Source organism: Dendroctonus ponderosae, unplaced genomic scaffold (assembly GCF_020466585.1).
Source record: "Dendroctonus ponderosae isolate FM_Combo_2020 unplaced genomic scaffold, Dpon_F_20191213v2 Dpon_F_20191213_1, whole genome shotgun sequence".
Taxonomy (NCBI): Eukaryota; Metazoa; Arthropoda; class Insecta; order Coleoptera; family Curculionidae; genus Dendroctonus; species Dendroctonus ponderosae.
Genome location: NW_026017110.1, coordinates 31,877,008 through 31,895,557, shown reverse-complemented (window position 1 = coordinate 31,895,557; position 18,550 = coordinate 31,877,008). Strand labels below are relative to the sequence as shown.

At 35.0% G+C, this 18,550-nt stretch overlaps 1 protein-coding gene and 1 long non-coding RNA gene across 4 annotated transcripts in view; one reads left to right on the top strand and one right to left on the bottom strand.

Annotated features, from left to right (window-relative positions):
* LOC109534691 (furin-like protease 2) overlaps positions 1–18,550 on the top strand; it is a 904,557-nt gene that overhangs the window by 325,195 nt on the left and 560,812 nt on the right. The window lies entirely within an intron of this gene.
* LOC125505780 lies at positions 7,615–17,333 on the bottom strand. Its single transcript, XR_007282403.1, has 2 exons — positions 17,267–17,333; positions 7,615–12,001 (listed from the first exon to the last, which is right to left on the bottom strand). It is a non-coding gene; the product is annotated as an uncharacterized LOC125505780 (long non-coding RNA).

Below are 18,550 nucleotides of genomic sequence, written 5' to 3'. Positions count from 1 at the left end.
TTTGAAATGGGGGCTCGAAATTGATGGTATTTCAGTAAATGGGAGCCCCATTTGCGTCCCATTTACTGTCAGATATGACACTGACAAGCGGGAAATTTCGCACCTGGGCTGGAGATTTCAAGAACCTTCTGGGTTACCAGGAGGAAACTATATAAACGTCGACGAGAATCAGAGAGGAGATGAGTGAAGTGACAGCAACGACCGGGCGCAGAAGAGGTTAAACCCCGCGAGTCGGAAGAGCGAGTTTTCCGTCTGTTATTGTTATTGTTTGTGAAGTTGACGGTAATTTTGAAGTTAGTTTGTTCCTGTTCCGCGTTTAAAGTGATACCGAGTTAAATAAAAGTTGGAAGCTGAAGAAAGAGTTTGATACCCGGCCATCCACGGTACAATACGTAGTAGGAATGGAACCCTTCTTCAGTATTTATTTGGTGCCTGGGAAAGTGTCGGTTTTTGTGCAGTGCTTTGAGTGCCCCCGAAAGGCTGTGCTGCAATTATGTCCAATACTTGTTCCTCTGTGTCTGCAGCCCGAACATCTATTGTCTATGTGTGAGTTCCTACACCTTCTGCGATGTTACTGTAGAATTTCCCCACAACTAATCGCATATCCGCAAATTCGTGATAGGAGCGTCATCGTAGGTCACAGTTTGACAAATTATTGTTATTATTGACAAGGGCTAACTACCTGTATATATCTGTTGATGGCAAAAAACATCATTGCCGCTTTGACTATTCATCAAAAAATTGTAGAAGGAAACTCTTTTAATATTAAAAAGTTTCGTAATTTCAAGCAAAGATCGTAATTTTTCTTTTTGAATGCTGAAGTTTTTCAATCTCCTGCCAATTAAACATGGAATAATTACAAAATAATGCTTAATAAGAAAGTTAAAATTCGATTTTGAACTGTTAATATCTTCCAGAAATTATCGAAAAAAAATATATTCAATATTCCAATATTTTTTTCGTACTGTCCAAGTGAGCCCCTATTACCCCTTAAAAGGAATGGCACCATTTTTGAATCACCCTGTATAATATACATGCATGTCCACAATCTATTATTAATTGATTGCGAATTTAATGTAAGTGATAGTAGTATTGGATGCGCTGAAAATTCTACGATCTTGCTAATTGTGAGCTTTGCCAAAGTTTAGTGGTTTTTCTTATAACGTGACGTATTTTGCTATGAGTATTGGAAAAAAGTCCATTACTTAACTTCGGGATTGAAACTTAATCCAAAAAGTTTACTTTCACAGAGCACTGAAAGTGGGTATAAAATTATTAAATGGGTCTACATAATATGCACGAAAATAAACAGCAAAGTCATAGTAAACATGACTTCGCCAAGTAATATAAAAAATAAGTATTTGGTATTGCGTATTAGTTATTTATTATATCCTGACACACAAGAAGTCTTGAGGGAAAGCCAAAAAAAGTTGCATAATGCTATTAGCACGAACATTAATAATAATAATAACAAACCATACGAACCAAACCAAAACGGGTGCACTGCCAAGTGCACACGTTTTCGTTTGGTTTCGATAAAATTGTATTTTATAAGCATTTATCCAGTTAAGAAGTCAATTTTTTATTAGATTTCTTTGGCAGTTTTGACGGAAAAAATCTTAAATGTGGTCGAAACACACTCGTTTCATAGAATTTCCTTCTCTAAAATTATGCACCAACATCGTGATTATTTGACGACTCGCTACTAAACATTCTAGATGACTCTGAAAGCTGCGTTTGAAGCTGACTCTTACCATAATCAATTCTGTATTAGTTGCGCCGTATATCAAACTTAATGCAGTGTTAAGCAAGCGTTACTCCGTGCAACTAATATTGGAGATGCGACGTAAGATTATTGTCAAACTAACTCAATTATCGGCTACAAACCTGAATTTATGAAGATAGAGCTTTGCAGAGCTGACAACGGACCCTTTATCAAAGAAAACCTCAACGCTTAATACTCAAAATTACTTGCTTTAAATTGAAAGCAAGTAAAGCGGTAATAATAGTGCAAAAACCATTTTTATGCCTGAAAATACATTGCGGTATGTCTATTTGATAGACGGTGCAATTTCAGTCTCTATGACACCATTGTAGCAAGCAAATAAGCAGCTAACTAAGCGAAGAAGCAAATATACGTAGAAAATAAACATTTCCATATCCTGGCGAGCAATTCAAAATTAAGTTCGGTAATTTTACTGTTTGCTTGTAAAAGCTTTTTTTAAGTTTTTTATATTTTTGCTAAGTAAGGCCAAATAACTATTTTCTTATTTTCGCACAGAAAACAATGCTAATTAATGGTAATAAGGTTGAGCCTAGAGTGGTTTAAACTTATTGAGTTTAAAGTTTCTGCAGCTCAGCATCCTAATTGATGCGAGTTTAACACGAATTACAAACTGTTTCTAATAAAATATACATCGTCCCTCTGTATCAATAATGAGAGCTTTTAAACTTTTAAATAGTACTTATGGTAACGGAACAAAATTGTGGAAAGGGTGACTACAACTTTTGATGACATTAGATTATTAAATTGCTCAATTTACAAGGTGATTCAAAATTGGCGTCATTCCTTTCAAGGGTATATAGGGGCCCAATTTCAACTTTGTTAACGTCCCACGTTTGATTGTTATCCTATTGGAATACTTAGGTATTTGAAAGGAAAAATTACAATCTTTTCGTCAAATTACAAAAATTTTTGATATTAAAAAAGTACTCTGCTGCAATTTTTTGATGAAAAGTCAAAGCGGCAATGATGTTTTTTTGTCATTAACAGATAGTTACAGGTAGCCAATCTTTGTCAATAATAACAAGCATTTATCAAACTGTGGCTTATTTTGAAGCTCCTTGCACAAAATGTAAACCAACAGCGAATTTGCGAATATGCGATTAGTTATGGGAAAATGCCACAGTAACATTGCAGAAGCTGTGATCACTTACACCAACAAAAGGCTACTCACTAGACGAGTGGCGCGAAATAGACGCGGATACTGGACAATCTAAAGGTGCTCGGTTTCCAGATCTAGAGGAAGAGTTATTGGAGATTATTGCAGCTGAGCATCCCAGGAGTACTTGAAGCAATGCACAACAACTGCACCTTCTCAAACACCTGATACTTAATTGTCCCGATAACTCCGCGGAGGAAGGGCCTACGTTCCTACCTTGTATGTAATATGCACAAGACACTAGAACACCTTAAATCTCTCATCTTGCGAATACAGGTTCGAATTGAGCAGCAATTAATTAACCGAACACGAGAAGCTGCTCAAAATATGATTCCAGACTCAAAGTGATTGGGACAGAAAGATCTTTGGAGTGAAACGGGCAGGACTTCTTGCTCTTGAGAACACTTCTTGTGTTTTTACAACAGAATTGTATTTTATTTGATCAATAATATTGATCACTGATACATAACCTTTAACATGTGGTTTTGGATGACAGTTGTGGCCTATTTAGGCCAAAACCATTTTCCCCAAAAAGATGGCAGCACTCGGGGAGCTGCTTTGTCGCGCCACTGACCGCAAGGTAACACCGTTATCCTAACCTCAACGCATTGTCTCCGTGTCTTTTATTTTCTTTGCTTCATGTTTATTCATGGTTAGTGGAGTTTTTAATAATTACGAAGGAACAGGTATTTACGTAATGTTAATTATGCAGATTACCTTGAAAAACATTGTTGCCATCCTTCTGATCGTGTTTTTTGCAAACATCTGAGTTTTTAATAACATTTCATTTTTTTTCCTATTTTTTCTGTATTTCCAAGACACCCTCCAGAGGAATGACGCCAATTTTAAATCACTCTGTATGTGTATACATGTTTAATTAATATTACGTAGATTTATTGATAGGAGTCTGGACTTTCTTATTTTCCTCTTTCATTTGAAAGGACAATCATTTAATTTTGCTTGCGCGTCCAAATAAATTAGACTTTTCTGCACATAAACCAAGACAGAATTTAATTTTCTCAGTCTATTATTCTAGTGTGGCTAGTGGGCTCTACTTGGTGCGTGCGTACAGTAGAAAAAAAATTGAGCACCGTAAATGATTTATGTACCTATTTATATTTAAATTAGAGTGAGACAATGTTTGACTACCTAACAGTCTCACTTAATATGGCAAATTTATTGCTGCATTTTCGTTTCGTTAGCAGACGCCGTTTTTGGGAGTTATAATTAATTCAACTTTTAAGAGACAAAAGTACAAATGTAATTATTGTAAGCGTCTATCTTTCTTCTCCAATGCTGGCGCGTTAACAGAAATCATCCGTACCTTTGTTGCTGTAGACAAGAACATTTTCAAGTTTTAATTAATTTACTAAAAATCCTCATTATATTTGATAAATTTAGGACATCCGGTTAGGTCTCGGATAATGCATTTTCGAATAAACCTTAAAAACGGTAAATGGTTTGTTCTTGTCATCTCAACGGGGATGGCAGAACTTTCAATTTTGCCTGTTATAATTAGGAATAACATTTTAAAGCAGGTGTTTGTCAGCACATCTGTTCATTACGCTTTTTCGTAATATTTATCCCTCCTCCGTCTGACTGGTCGACAGTGTATCATATAATATTAACTGGCAAAATGGTTATGCATCTATATGGAAGTAGTCGGTTTGATATGGGTATAATTCTGAATAAGGTGTCCACACGACACTATTTCTCCTAAAGTAAATATAATTGAACACTTTCCTGAATTGTATTATTTTAAGTTGTATTCTTTTGTCAGTCAAGAAAGCATGTTAATTTTACCATAGTAATAGGAAGTCTTGTTTAATTAGAATGAATAGGGATGAAGTGGGATTTTGCGAGAAATATATTGAATGAAGAATTACGTTCATCATGTAAAATCACGGTACATCAAGTTTTGCACTAAGCTGATTCCAATAAGCTAATGCTCAATGTAGAACTTATTACATACAGGGTGGTTTATTAGTGCGATAGAGTCCATTTCCGATGACGCTTGAAGCGCTACATATGCACCGAAAAATTGTTTTTTCTTACTTGTGACGTTGGCAGATAATCGCCATTTTAGTAAAATTTTGCTTGAAAACATGGTATCTAAAAATTAATCGTAGAAGCAAAAAAAGCAGTTGGAGATACAAAAAAATACGCCTTTCCAATCACCACATATTCGTTAAGAATTCTATTAAACGGAAATATCAATACATTGTACAGGGTGTTAACAATGTGGACTTCAATCTAAACCTTTTTAACACAATATAACTTGCGTTTTTTAAATGGAAGTACCTGTATATTAATTCGTCATTAGATAGACAATTTATAAAGTTACAAAATTGCATTTACACTTTACTAGCGGTGAAATCAACCGTTTTCAAATTATAATTTGTTTTATTTAAAAAGTTCAAGAAGTTGCTACATTTTATAAGCTGGCTTTGAAAGTCAATAAATAAATGTCAAAATTTGAATTGCCACGTTTAATTGATCATTTGGCTAATTATTCATGGAAAGAATGTGGTATTTACATGATGGAGCCATACAGCTCAGTTCACCATACAGCTCAGATTCATGAGTACCTAAATAATTCATTTCCTGAGAGGTGGATAGGCAGAGGTGGGCCTGTTCAGTGACCACCTTGTTCACCCGATATGACAAAGATGGATTTATTTTTATGGGTATACGTCAAAAACGAAATTTAGAAAATAACTCCAACTACAAAAGATGACATCAAGGAAGGAATCACAATTGTTTTCGAAGTATTAGTAATACTGTTTTGCACTGCGTTAGAGATTCATTTCAAAAACGTAGATATCAATAGTTGCTTGACTGTTAACGGAAGTCATCTTGAACATGTATTTTAAAATAGCACTGTAGGTATAATTTTATATTTTTATTTTTATAGACGTGCATTTTATGCAGCTTTATTACATTTTTTGCTATGAAATTCAATGAATTTTATAAAACGTTGCACTTTTCTTCATTGATGCAGAGTTTCAAGGTGCATTCCATGAGTTAATGAGAAATGGGTAGTTCTATTTAAAAAAATACACTTCGATCTTGCCTCGTTTTTCGGAGACGCTCTGTATCATATAAGATATTTTTAAAATGAACCACCCTGTATAGTAAATGACGACATTAACGTCCAACCTACAGTGGGTGGTTTCAAACAGCATCAGCAAAACTAAAGCACGGAAGGCAACAGCAAGCCATGCTGATCACAGCAGAAATAGAAATGAAATGACACCTGAATATCGGGCAGCCTGAAATGTATAAGGGGCAAGATTCTCTGGGGTCCAAATAGGAAATATTAATTGTATATCTGTAGACGGTGCGTGAGAATCCTTTTTCAACTTAGAACGCTCGATATTTATGTTTAGCAAAAGAAGAGAATCAACATCCATATTTGGTGATCCAGTTAGGTATATTCGGTTTGATTTATCTCTATCTTTGAAATGCATTGCAACACACAACAGGAAGCAACGTCACAAAGACGGTCTTAACTATAAGATCTTACTTACTTCTACTCTTGATGTTCTGCGTTTCGAGCGTAATTTCAAGCAAGTTGAAACAATTACACTTGAAACTTCAACTCACTACATTCAAGCCGCCATGGAACAGATACTGACACAGACAAAGAACGGACACAACAAATTCAAAATACACAACCGATAATAATAAGAAATTAGACTTACCAGGGTCACCTATGTAATATCACGAGTAGACGAGTTACAGTGGATCTGGGTAATGCATGTTGTAAGCCAGAACAGTGAAAAATGGACCATCAGGCTTGTAATTTAGCGACTCAGAGAAACAACGAGAAGTAGCCAGGCCACCAAGGCGCTGGATAAATGATACCAAGGAAGAAGTAGGTCGCAGCTGATTCCGGATAGCACAAGACCGACAGAAGTGGAAGAGACACGGAGAAAGCCTATGTCCACAAGCCTATGTCCAGAAACAGATGGAAGAAGGCTCAACAACAACAAGAAGAAGAAGAAAGCTAAGAAAGCGAAGGAGAGATGCATGGAGAGCGAACATGCAGCAATATACGGCATTCCCAAAAAGGCTGTGCAGCTTATCACACAATAGACCACATTTATCTTTTTTAGGCCACCTTCAATAAATTGAAATATCTTGCAAGCTTTATTACAGAGGATGTAAATCCTATTTGTAAGATAAAATGGCCACTCGCAACTGAACGATCAACTTTTAATAAAACAGGAACGTTGCTCTGCAGTGACCACTGCAACTTACGCATATTTGAGTGTCATGTGTGGTCGGTCTTCCTGTTCAAAGCCAGTTGTTTATTCTGAACGTCAGGATAATGAGCCTGGTGGAGGCTTATAAATGCTCCAAATATTACTGCACCGACAATTCTTTGTTCTCCGTGTACATAACGTGTTACAAATAAGGGTGTTATAAGAATAGCAAACTTCAAAACGCAACTCTTAGCGAGCATAAAATGCACAATAGCTTCGTATCTTAAAAATAATTTATCGAAGAGTGACCAATGTCGTTCTTTTCAATCCGCAACATAAACTCAAAGGCAAGTTTGAACGGCTCCAAGTGTGGGAATTAAGCAGCAGTCCTTGTTTTGAAATATTGAAAACTAAACTGCCATAAGACAGGCTGGGATTATATCAGGGATACCAGATAGGGCACATAAAAGAAAAAGCAGATTTAATAACGGAACCATTTACAAAATTAAATAACTATAGGGAAATGCCTGCTTCAATCTATTTTTATCTGCAAACTAATGCAATGCAAATAACTAGATATTTTTAGTAAACATGTAGCAAATTTCTTCCACTTCATTATCGCTATAAACAGGCCCAATTCTTGTCTTACATTTGAAATTGGAATTCAAATGTCACGTGACACTGGAAACGCAACATAAACGCCCAGTTTGTCAAAAACTTTTGGAGTGAAAAGTTGAAAACTCTCTATGAATTTAATAATTCAAATTTATTTAAACTGCCTTGGAAACTTCGATCCTGTTCCTATCGCGAACTGCGTAATAAGGTTTCAATTTTTCATCGGGTTTCCCAAAAAAATGTGTTAAACTTCTCCAAACATAATTTATCAAGTTCGATACATAAATAGTTAAAAAAGGCGAAACTTAAATTTTTACCCTGACGGAGCTTTAGCAAACAAGTATAATAGAGAAAATATTGACTCGTGGCAACTTATATAGTGCATCGAGCGAGATATTTTATTAGAATTTCATCCTCTAAGTCACGGTTTGATAATGTAGAAAAGTTATCTATTGGCACGTGGTATGGAAGCGAGTTAGCTTTGGTTATGAACTGGCGATGGGAGATCTTATATAAATTACTACATATAACATATAGTCCGCGACACTTGATTACTCTCACCAACAGATTTGAACTCATTTTTGTTAATAGCCAAAATTTTGATAAGGAACCCACATGTATCATTGAATACAATGTTTTAATAGTATTCGTCCAACAATTTGTTTAATTCACTCGTTCTTCACAATGGAGAAATTGTTAGAAGCAACTATAATAATTGATAGTGCGACACTTGATTACTCTCATTCATTTTTTAGAATCGTATTTCGCTAGGCAAGTAGACGAAACAAAATCATGTCACTTGACAACGGATTTACAATTGTCTAATAGTAATTTGAGTATATTTGAGTGTTCTAAAAGTGATTGGTATTGATATGGGACGCGGTAAAACTTTTTCTTTTTATTAGAAAGAGGGCGAATTCAAGCTTATTGAGAGGAGATTTATTCAAAACGATAAATTGCAAGACAAATCGGGCGCAGCTCGTGGGTAATCAATGCTTATTTAAAAGACAGCGAAAACTATGGAAACAATCGACAAGGACGCACTTCAACTGCAACAACACTAAGGGAACGTCGCCTAATTTTTCGACTTGCATCCAATATCGCCAACAGCTAGAGAAATAGGGGATCGCAGTGGAAGTAATGCGTCCATACGCACTATCCAAAGCGTAATAAAGAAATGTCCAAACTTAAAAAGAAGAAAACCACGCAAGAAGCCTTTGCTGCTTGCACGTCATCGACAAGAACGTTTAGAGTTTTCACGCATTCACCGTAACTGGACAGAGGAATGGAAAAATGTCGTTTTCACGGATCAAAAAAGGTTCAACCTGGATAGACCTGATGGTTTCCAATATTACTTTCATGACGTAAGGATGGAAGAGCAATTTTTGGCTCGCCGTCACAGTCGGGCAAGTTCAGTAGTGATTGGAGCAGCAATTTCAAGTCAAGGCAAAGTTGGCATCGATTTTCTAGAAGGTCGGAACTGCTCAAAAGCATTTGGAGCTACTACAACGGCAAATTCCTAACATAACAGATTTATTTCCGGATTAAGAATGGATATTGCAACAAGACAATGCGCCAATTCACACCGCCCAAATAATCCAAACCTGGTTGACTGCTAATAATATTTCAGTTCTGGACTGGCCTGCTATTTCCCCAGACTTAAATCTCATAGAAAACTTATTGGGTTGGTTGTTCAAACGCATTTATACTAAATGAAGACAGTTTAATAATAGAGGAGAATTAATTGCCGCTGTTAGAGCCGCCTGAGTGGAAGTTCCAGTGAATCTAATAGAAACTGTATTCAATTCATTGCCTCATCGAATGTTAGCAGTCATTGAGAAGCAGGGAGGGTATACCAAATATTAAAATAAGTATTAGGTTTAAATGTTGTGTTCTAGGTTAATTCGAAAATATGCGAGTAATCAAGTGTCGCACTAAAAATTACAATATTTACTTTACAAACAGAAATCAATTGCAGAATACGAAAGTGTAAAACAAATTATTAAATAAATATTTTTTAAATCTTTAATCTAGTGTTTGATGTAGGTTACTAATGAAAATTTGCCGCACTAGTTAAAATTAGTCTAAATCATAAGGTGAGAGTAATCAAATGTCGCGCACTGTATATTATCTGATATAATATTTAATTTGTCTGAACTTTTCAATAAACAACTGACTCACATTTTTTGCTTTTTTCTTTACCAATCGCTTTCTTTTATAGTAAGTACATATGTACTACTTTAATATTAAATTTAAGTTGAAACGTAAAAGTTCAACGCGGTGAACTGAAAAACGGTAATTCGACTAAGTTTTAGTAGGTACCAAAGACGTTAAAAGAATGTTAAATCCATGAGACCACAAAAATAAACAAAAGGCAGTCTGTATTATGAGTAGTGGCCGATTGCATCTATTAACTGTAGAGGATAGACTACAGTTACTGAAACATCGTGGGCTTAAAGGGAAATCTGATCAAGTCTAAAATATACATTTTTGGTAAATACCCTTTTAAAGCGAACCAAAACTCTGAAATCAGAATCCTTTTGGAAATGCCAAAAAACATCTTTTAGTGCACCTATTTCAGTGGCCTGGAGGGACTTCGTCAGTTTTTAAGAAAAATATACTGTTTTTTAAATTACTTTGTCAACAAACACAAATATGACACTTTTGGACTTGGTCACTTTTCGCTTTAAACCCACAATATACACATTTTATTTATCTACTACTAAGTCAAGTATAGGGAATAAGATCAACAGGTCGATTCACAAATGGCTTTCTTTACAACATTACAAAACATTTGCGTCGCAAAATGCGCTTTGAATTTTGCTATTAAGCTAAATTTTGAAGTCGGCTAGAGCAGCAAAAGTTTGCAAATCAAACATTAAGACACGTGCCTCCACTTGGGTAAAATTTAGATACAGATTACAGATAGTCAATTTTTACGGTTTCTATTTTTCGTATATCCTTACGTCATCAATAGACTCGCTCGAGGTACATATAAAAAAGTAGAGGATATAGATAGATAGATTCTTGTCTCAGTGCATTGGTTGGACAAACTTCTGCTTCTTGGTGTGCCTTCTCCGTTTTGGAGTTTGGCAATCATCATTAAAATCCTTACCTTTGAATCCGCTGTTTTAAACAACCGGATTAATCTGCTTCTATACCAGTCTCTCAGGTTTCTCAGAAAAAAAATTATGCGTCGGCGACCGGCTCTTCTCTTTCCTTGGATTCCGCCCTGCATAATAAGCTGCAGCAGATACTCTCCCCTCTCCTGACGTGGCCTAATTACTCCAGTTTTAGTCGTTTGATGGTTAGTACCACTTCCGCTTCTTTATCGATTCTCCGCATGACTTCAACGACCGTCACTTTGTTCATCCACGAGACTCCAAGCAGCCTCCGATAAGAATACCTAATATTATATATAGGTCGTTTATTTTTATACCTATCTCTTCTTCGCTTCGCGCTTTTTTCATAATCTCTTCCGAGTAAATGTTAAATTGTAATGGCGACATCACGCAACCTTTCCGAACTCATTTTTTGATTTGAACCGGGTAACAAGCTGTTTTTACAAAGAATGCTTTATAATAGTCTATAAAACATGCATATGTATCCTGGTTTACATCTAAACTCTTCTGAACTGAGGTATTAAAAGCAACAAGTGCTTCTCGAGTTCCGCACCCACTGCGAAACCCAAATTGTGTGGCTCCGATCTCTTCCTCAAGTCTTTTCTGTATTCTATTATGGAAAATTTTGAGGAAAATCTTCAGTGTGTAGCTCATCAGACTGATTGTGCGATAGTCGCTGCATTGCTTGCTTGTATGTGCTTTTTTCGGTAGGGTAACAAACGCCGACATCTGCCAGTTTTGCGGGATTATGCTGGATTATCTTGGACAAACAGGCATAGACAAATTGCTCTATTATCTGAATATCGTTCTTTTATGAGGTATATGATCAGGTAACCTATATGAAATTCTTGTTCATCATATGTGTATCCTCACCTCTAGCTGTTCGTTTTTATGTCAGTTGCTGAACAATCTATAAATTATCCGTGCATCGTCTACCAGGAGTAAAACCCTTTTCATCCTCAAAATACTTTTGTTCGAAATTTAATACACCTTTAGTGGCTGGAGAGAGATAGGCTCTAACAATTTAGAGAAGGTTTTACTTTCTCGTTGGATTAAATATATAGGGTGATTCGTAGTTGGGGTCATTCCTCTGATTGGGCTGTCTGGAGGTTTTCTAAAAATTCAGAAAAAACAATGTGAAAGAAACATATCTCGCACCAGAAAACATTTGCGCATAGTGCACGTGATTTATAATCACCGCAACTTGCCGATTGAATTTTTATTGGAGTATGAAGGGTCTGCCTAATTGTTTTAGCTACACAAATAGACTATAAAAATTTAAAATTTTAAAATATTTGCGAAACAAGCAAACAACAAATTTGACAAAAAGGTATTAGATTCACACTTACGAATCACGTTGTTGTCATTAAAATGGCATCAATACCTGTTGCTTGTTAGGCAAATTTAAAAACCGAGATGTGTAGAGAAAAGGCAAGTGGAAAACATAATAATTTTGGCGATGGTGTTTCACAATTTAGATATGAAATGCAGTTTTCACTTCAGCGATATAAATACTAAATTCTAAAGTTGGCAGGATAAAACTAAATGGAATCATGATTTTATACAACAATTAACAAAGCTATCCCGTTTTTCTATTGTAATATAGTCATAACTGCAGAGGAATTCACATAACGTTAATGAAAAAAAAATATTTTGGATTGCGAATGGAAACATTGTTGGTAAATTGAAATAGAAAGCAACAGGACAATAGAAATATATCTCCTAGAAATGTTTCCAGTGATTCTTTCATCTGAAAATTTAAATTTCCTTGATGGACCTATAGTTAAGTAGCGTAGGAAGATTTTAAATTAAATATGACAAATTGCTATTTTTTACCAGTGTAAAATTTAGATACAATAACGTTTTAACTCTTATATTATACTAATCTGCAAATAATTGTCGTGTACTTATTTTGTCTCTTGCTAGTCGGTTTGAAATGCGCCTTTTGACAAAATTTCGGTCAATTCTACTAAAATAAACTAATTCGCCGTATTTATGATCATTCTGAAGGCAAAAGCATGATTTTTTCTTGTGTTTCATTGTCTTTCTTAATCAGCCATAGCTCATATTTTCACTTTACTACTGAAAGAGAACGATGAGGAGCTTTTCTCGGGCATAATGGATTCACTTATTTTCTTCTTTTGTGTAAATGTTATAATTTTGATACCAAAATGTTTAAATTTGTTAAAAGTTGTGACCCAATTTGAGGCAATCTGATTATATCCAGTCTATATTTTCATCCTGCCTTCTTTTCCTTATTGATTTCATTATTTACAACATTTCCAAAAGATGAATCTGAAGAAGAAATGAAATAAAAAAAAAAAAGAAAGTTGGGCCATATTTTTATATTTTAAACCTGCTAAACAATTTCCCAAAGACTTCTAAAAGTTTAACTTCCAATTAACAATTATTTTCTTCGTTCAAGACACTGCCAGTATCATTTTAAATGGTGAAATAGCACATTTTATATAAAAACCGTTTCCATCGATTTGTAAACGTTTCACGCCTCTAAAACGCCCTTGTGTGAAAATTGTATATGACAATGGAAAAAAGGCCGAAAAACTTGAACGGATTTTATTTTGGAGTTAATGAAAAATAAGCGCCATTAGCAACCAAATGCCTAGAGCCGATTCAATTTCCGTACTAGCGAGTGATCTTGGCAATTCGAATGAACGCCGTTTGCCAGTTTTCTTTAAACGCCCTATTTATCACTTTACGCGAAGCGGCTTCGGCACAGGAACACTTTTAAAGACCTTCTTGGGACGCTCTTTATTCGCTTGGTTAGAGATGGGCTTAAAAATGTTTATGTAGCTATTTTGAGACGGAAGGGAATCCTCTTATACACATGGTCGGCTAAGTAGATCATCAGTTTTCGAAAAACCGAAATGGAACTTCACTGAATGAAGAACCTTTTACAAACAATCACATTATTACAGTAGTTATAGCTACATGGCTATTGTGTATATTTATACATTATTATTACAAATTTAGTGAAATATGAAATAGGTGTGGATTGGAAGTTAGGCAGCAGAACTCAAGCTGTAGAAAGCAACGATGCACTTCTTAAAGACATTGAAACTACAGCAAAAAAAGTTTAGTAGAAATGCAGAAAATGTACACCTTCTCTGGATGATTTTAGTTAGCCTAAGTGTGTCGCAGGATACCCTCTAGGTGATAGTTCTTGATTACTTTTTGATAAATAATTCCGTCTTATTGCGAAATAAGAGCACTATTTATGAATCTGTAATAAAGGACGTGAAGAAAGTCTGGTTTTTTTAAAGACTTTCGAGGCGAAATACCCAACAAGCAGTTTGTAAAAAAAAACTGCGAAATTTGTTATGGCAGGTACTTCTAGTGTAAGCTACCAAAGACGGGCCCTGTTTAATATACTACTTTAATTAAGAAATCAGTAGATTTTTAGAATTCAGAAACGTGACCATACCGTCTTTTATCTTCACTAATAAAATTCACAGTTTTCTACAGTAGGATTAAATTTTCGTTGAAACACATCTGCCCTACCAAATGTCAAAATCAACGAAAACTGTGGCAAAACTTTGAGAATCGCATGTGATGTGTAATTTGCGAAAATGACTTGTTACAGGTATTGTATCTTAATTTATCCACTACGAGCCAAACGTCTGTTCTAGAGCTTATTAAGAAACTTGTAAAAGTTTTAAAGCTAAAGCGCTATCTTGCCGTACACTTTGACTGCGTAGTCGCTTCAGCTTTACAAGATTAACTAAGCAAACTATTTAAGTTCAAAATTATTACTGGTCTTTTTCGAGGAAGTTGTGTGTATATTTCCAGTTCGTGATTGATTATGATATTGATGTTGTCAATAGGGTTACGTAACAATTTCGCTATTCTGATACTTCAGCAAACATCTCGCACAAGAAACTTTTCAAATAAAGTTATGATATTCGGTTCATAATCACGTAAGTCTTTTAACGTACCATATTGAGTAGTAAAACGAAGCTTGGATCAATATTCCTTTCCTGATACTTCCGAGGTTTCATCGAAAACTTATCTAGTCGATGTCTGAGTTCCGATCCTTAAACTGGCACAAGAATTTAAGTAGAACTAGTTTGACTGAAAGCGTTAGTTAACTATTCAGCTTGTCCAACAAATAGACCGGAGTGAACGCTGACAAAGTCGCAGAGAGTTCTAACTGCTCCATGATGTGAACTTCTAATTATTGCTGAAGCCATTCCAACTAACTTTCCGCTCAAGCTGTTTAAAGCCAAAGATTTGTTTACAGGATATTCTATGCAATACTCGCGCAACCGTTCATACATAGATCCGTCCATACATGTATAATTATAATGCTCATACTTTAACGAAATAAATTAATTCCTGGTGCAAATTTAGAGCCACTTCGATTACTTGTCATCTAACCATACATCGGTTATCAGGAATTACAAAAAATCCACTAGTCACGATACTTTAGCCAAGCTTTAGAGCGAAAGTTATATTGTATTAAAGTTTAGTTAAATAGCTGCTTTGTTAAATATATCTAATTATTTTATTAAATGTGCTGCAGCTTATAGATCTTTGATTGTGGAACTGTTAGTCAAAAAATTTTTAAGGAGTACTATTCTTTTGTACAGACAACTTTCAGAATCTTTGCTATACTGAAAAAACTCGGTAATACCTTCGCGAACGCACATAAATATACAGGGTGTCCCGAAATTGTTGGTCAAGAATGATACGGCGTACAAAAGATGTGAAAATAATGCCAGTACTTCTTTTCCAGAAAAAAATTCCGATTTGGCTTCCTTATGGAATTATGAATCTATCCGAAACCTTGTTATTGTACAGGTACGGTTAAAAGTAGCTTTTGTAATGAGTAAAAGTTTAACGGTGTTGCCAAATTTGAGGATATGATTAAGCAGTTAGACAGACCCATTTTCGTGCTTCAAACAAGGTGTACCCTGTTTTCCTCAATTGTCATCAAATTGTACGTCTTTGTTCCAAGTCTACTCCTTTTTCAGTTAGTTGAGTTAGAATGAAGTTATGGTCGAAACGTGAGCGGCTCGCACGGAATCCTGCCTGTTCTTCGATTTCTTGATCTCTCCATTCTTCTTCTATTAGGCTTTGAAGAAGTTTTAACTTGTCAATAACTGTTTAAATATAGCAATATTATCTCTTGTACCCGTTTAAGAGGTTTACCCCCGTTTAATAATTCTCCGTGTGTGTGTAATTTTCATTTTAGAAAATTACTCCTAAATTCATTCACACGTCAGGAGATTAAAATTAATTGATCAAGTTAATAATTACTTTTCAAATTAATAATTAACAAGTTTGTGATGGGCTGATATAATATGAGATGAAATATCTGAAAAACAATACGAAGTGATTCGATATAGCTTCATATCAATATATCTCGGAGTATATATTTTGCCAATTTAGAAATACAAGTGTGCGGCGAAATATGATCGCTGAAGGAAAAATCTGTTCCTGAGAAAATATTTCAGGCTGTTTTTATGCGATCACCACCAAGCTCTAATAAAGATTATAATGATACGTCACCTCGAAATTCGTATGATATAAGGCATTTCGAATAGATTTTACATCATCGGCATCTAAACATGCATTCTTCTGAAAACAGTAATATTCCGTGAACAGTATTCCTGATATGTCAAAGACAACCCATGTACTTTGTAAAGAAATTTAAAACTGAAGTCATGATCAGCTAGTTTTGAATGCAATTCATTTCGTATACTCAAGTGCCAGTTTGATGTTAAGTTTTTAGCAGAATTCATACTATTCCTTATGCTAAATTTCCTGCGAGTTAATTCCTATATCTTTTTTCAATTAAGCATAATCCTATTAATGCGCAATTCGACAAGGAGACCGGTAGAGGCAATATCCACGTAAAAAGCAGTAAGAAAGTTTACACAAGGATTCAGCAGTTCAGTTACTTTTAATTCACAGAGGACTTTTATAGGTGTTTAAAGTTCGCTTTTCTCTTCGATAAAAATCGGTGGCTTCGATAAACATAGGTTTAGAAAATCTAATCGACACCGCGAAATAACGAAAACGCATTCTGAGGCAAATTACTTTTTGTTTGTGTATCTTGGAAAAGGCGGAATTGGTATTTTGGAAATTAAGATAAACATAATGAGCCACTGTCAAAATTTATGAGATTAGTAAATGAACACTATCAACAATGATGCAAGCATTTAAAACTGAACCCAATCAGTTTTCTTTAATTCATGGAATCTCCAACAAGGATCTAAAAAACATAACACGTATGTAGGTACGTTAGGGTGATTTTAGTGTCTATGTCTTATATTTTCTGCTGGTTGCCTTGTAGGTGAAACAAGTCTTTACCGCATTTGTTTATATGACTACTCACTTCAATTACATCAATAATTACCTAGATATTTTAAAGAAGCATATTTTAACTAACCCAATACTGCAACTACTAAGGCTTTGATCTGTGTTGATCTGTGTTGTTGTCCGGTTTACAGATAAGAACAGATAAGATAAGAATAAGATAAGGCTCTAAGTCATACTTTCTAAGAAAGCTTTTCATTTGTTGAAAGTTCGACTGTCCGAGATCAGATACTTCAATTATTTATTTGCAAAAGCGTCACAAGTTTAGTTGCTCCTTGTAGGGCAAAAACCGTTTTTATCATTAGTTACTTTTAACAAAATATATTGAAAATTAGCAACCGGAATTAGTAATTTTCTGGGTACCGAAAATCGTAAGTTCCCGAATTGACTATTCTTTCGCTTAGCTTTAGCAAAACCTTGTACAGGACATTTAGAAATTTGGAGAACATTATTTAGAGAGTGAGACATTTATAGTTATTTTGTTAATCATGCTTACTAATGTTTTTTTAATTGCCCCGAGTGAAATTGGCTGTAAATATGAATGTGATCTCAACAAACATGTGTTAACATTTTTGAAATATTTTGTATAACTTAATAATCAGTTAAGTTTGTTTTTGGAGCTAACCATGGGGATTTCGGTAACCATACTAGATACGAGATTGGTTAAATTGGGGCAAAGTTGCGCAGTCTAGAGCTTACTAAAAGGCTCGTTAAAATTTTAAAAAAATTACTCCACTTCCAGAGATATCCGGAAAAAATCGAAATTCGAAAAAGTTATGGGCGTCATCTTGGATTTTTACATGCTTTAATTCAGCTTTTTTTCTGATTACCATGATGTGTCATATGTTAAGGTCTTGCTGTTTGGTGAAAATAACAAAAATCCTGTTTTTGCAAAGAGTGTTTCGGAATGACTCTGACTCTTTTGTTTTCTCAACAGATTTTTGACAGTTTGACTTAATTTAGCATCTGCATTGATCATAGAATATCAGAGACCAGTCAAAATTCTAATGCTCAGAAATATTGTTTACTGTTAAATTATACCTTTTCGTCTAACACTACCATTAGACAACTTATTTATATATTTGTTTAACATGAAGGCAAACACCATAAATGAATATCAGACTATGAAGGCTTTCACGGCCGATTAAATCACATTTAGCGATCTGAGTTATCTGATAAAAACGTGACATTCATTTATGGTCACATTTAGGAATGTTTTCCGGGCTTTGAAGCCGTGGTCTATGGGTATTTCTTCCTGACGTTTCGTCCACAACTGCGGTGGACATTATCAAAGGCGATGAGGCAGTGGGCGAAGTGATCTCCC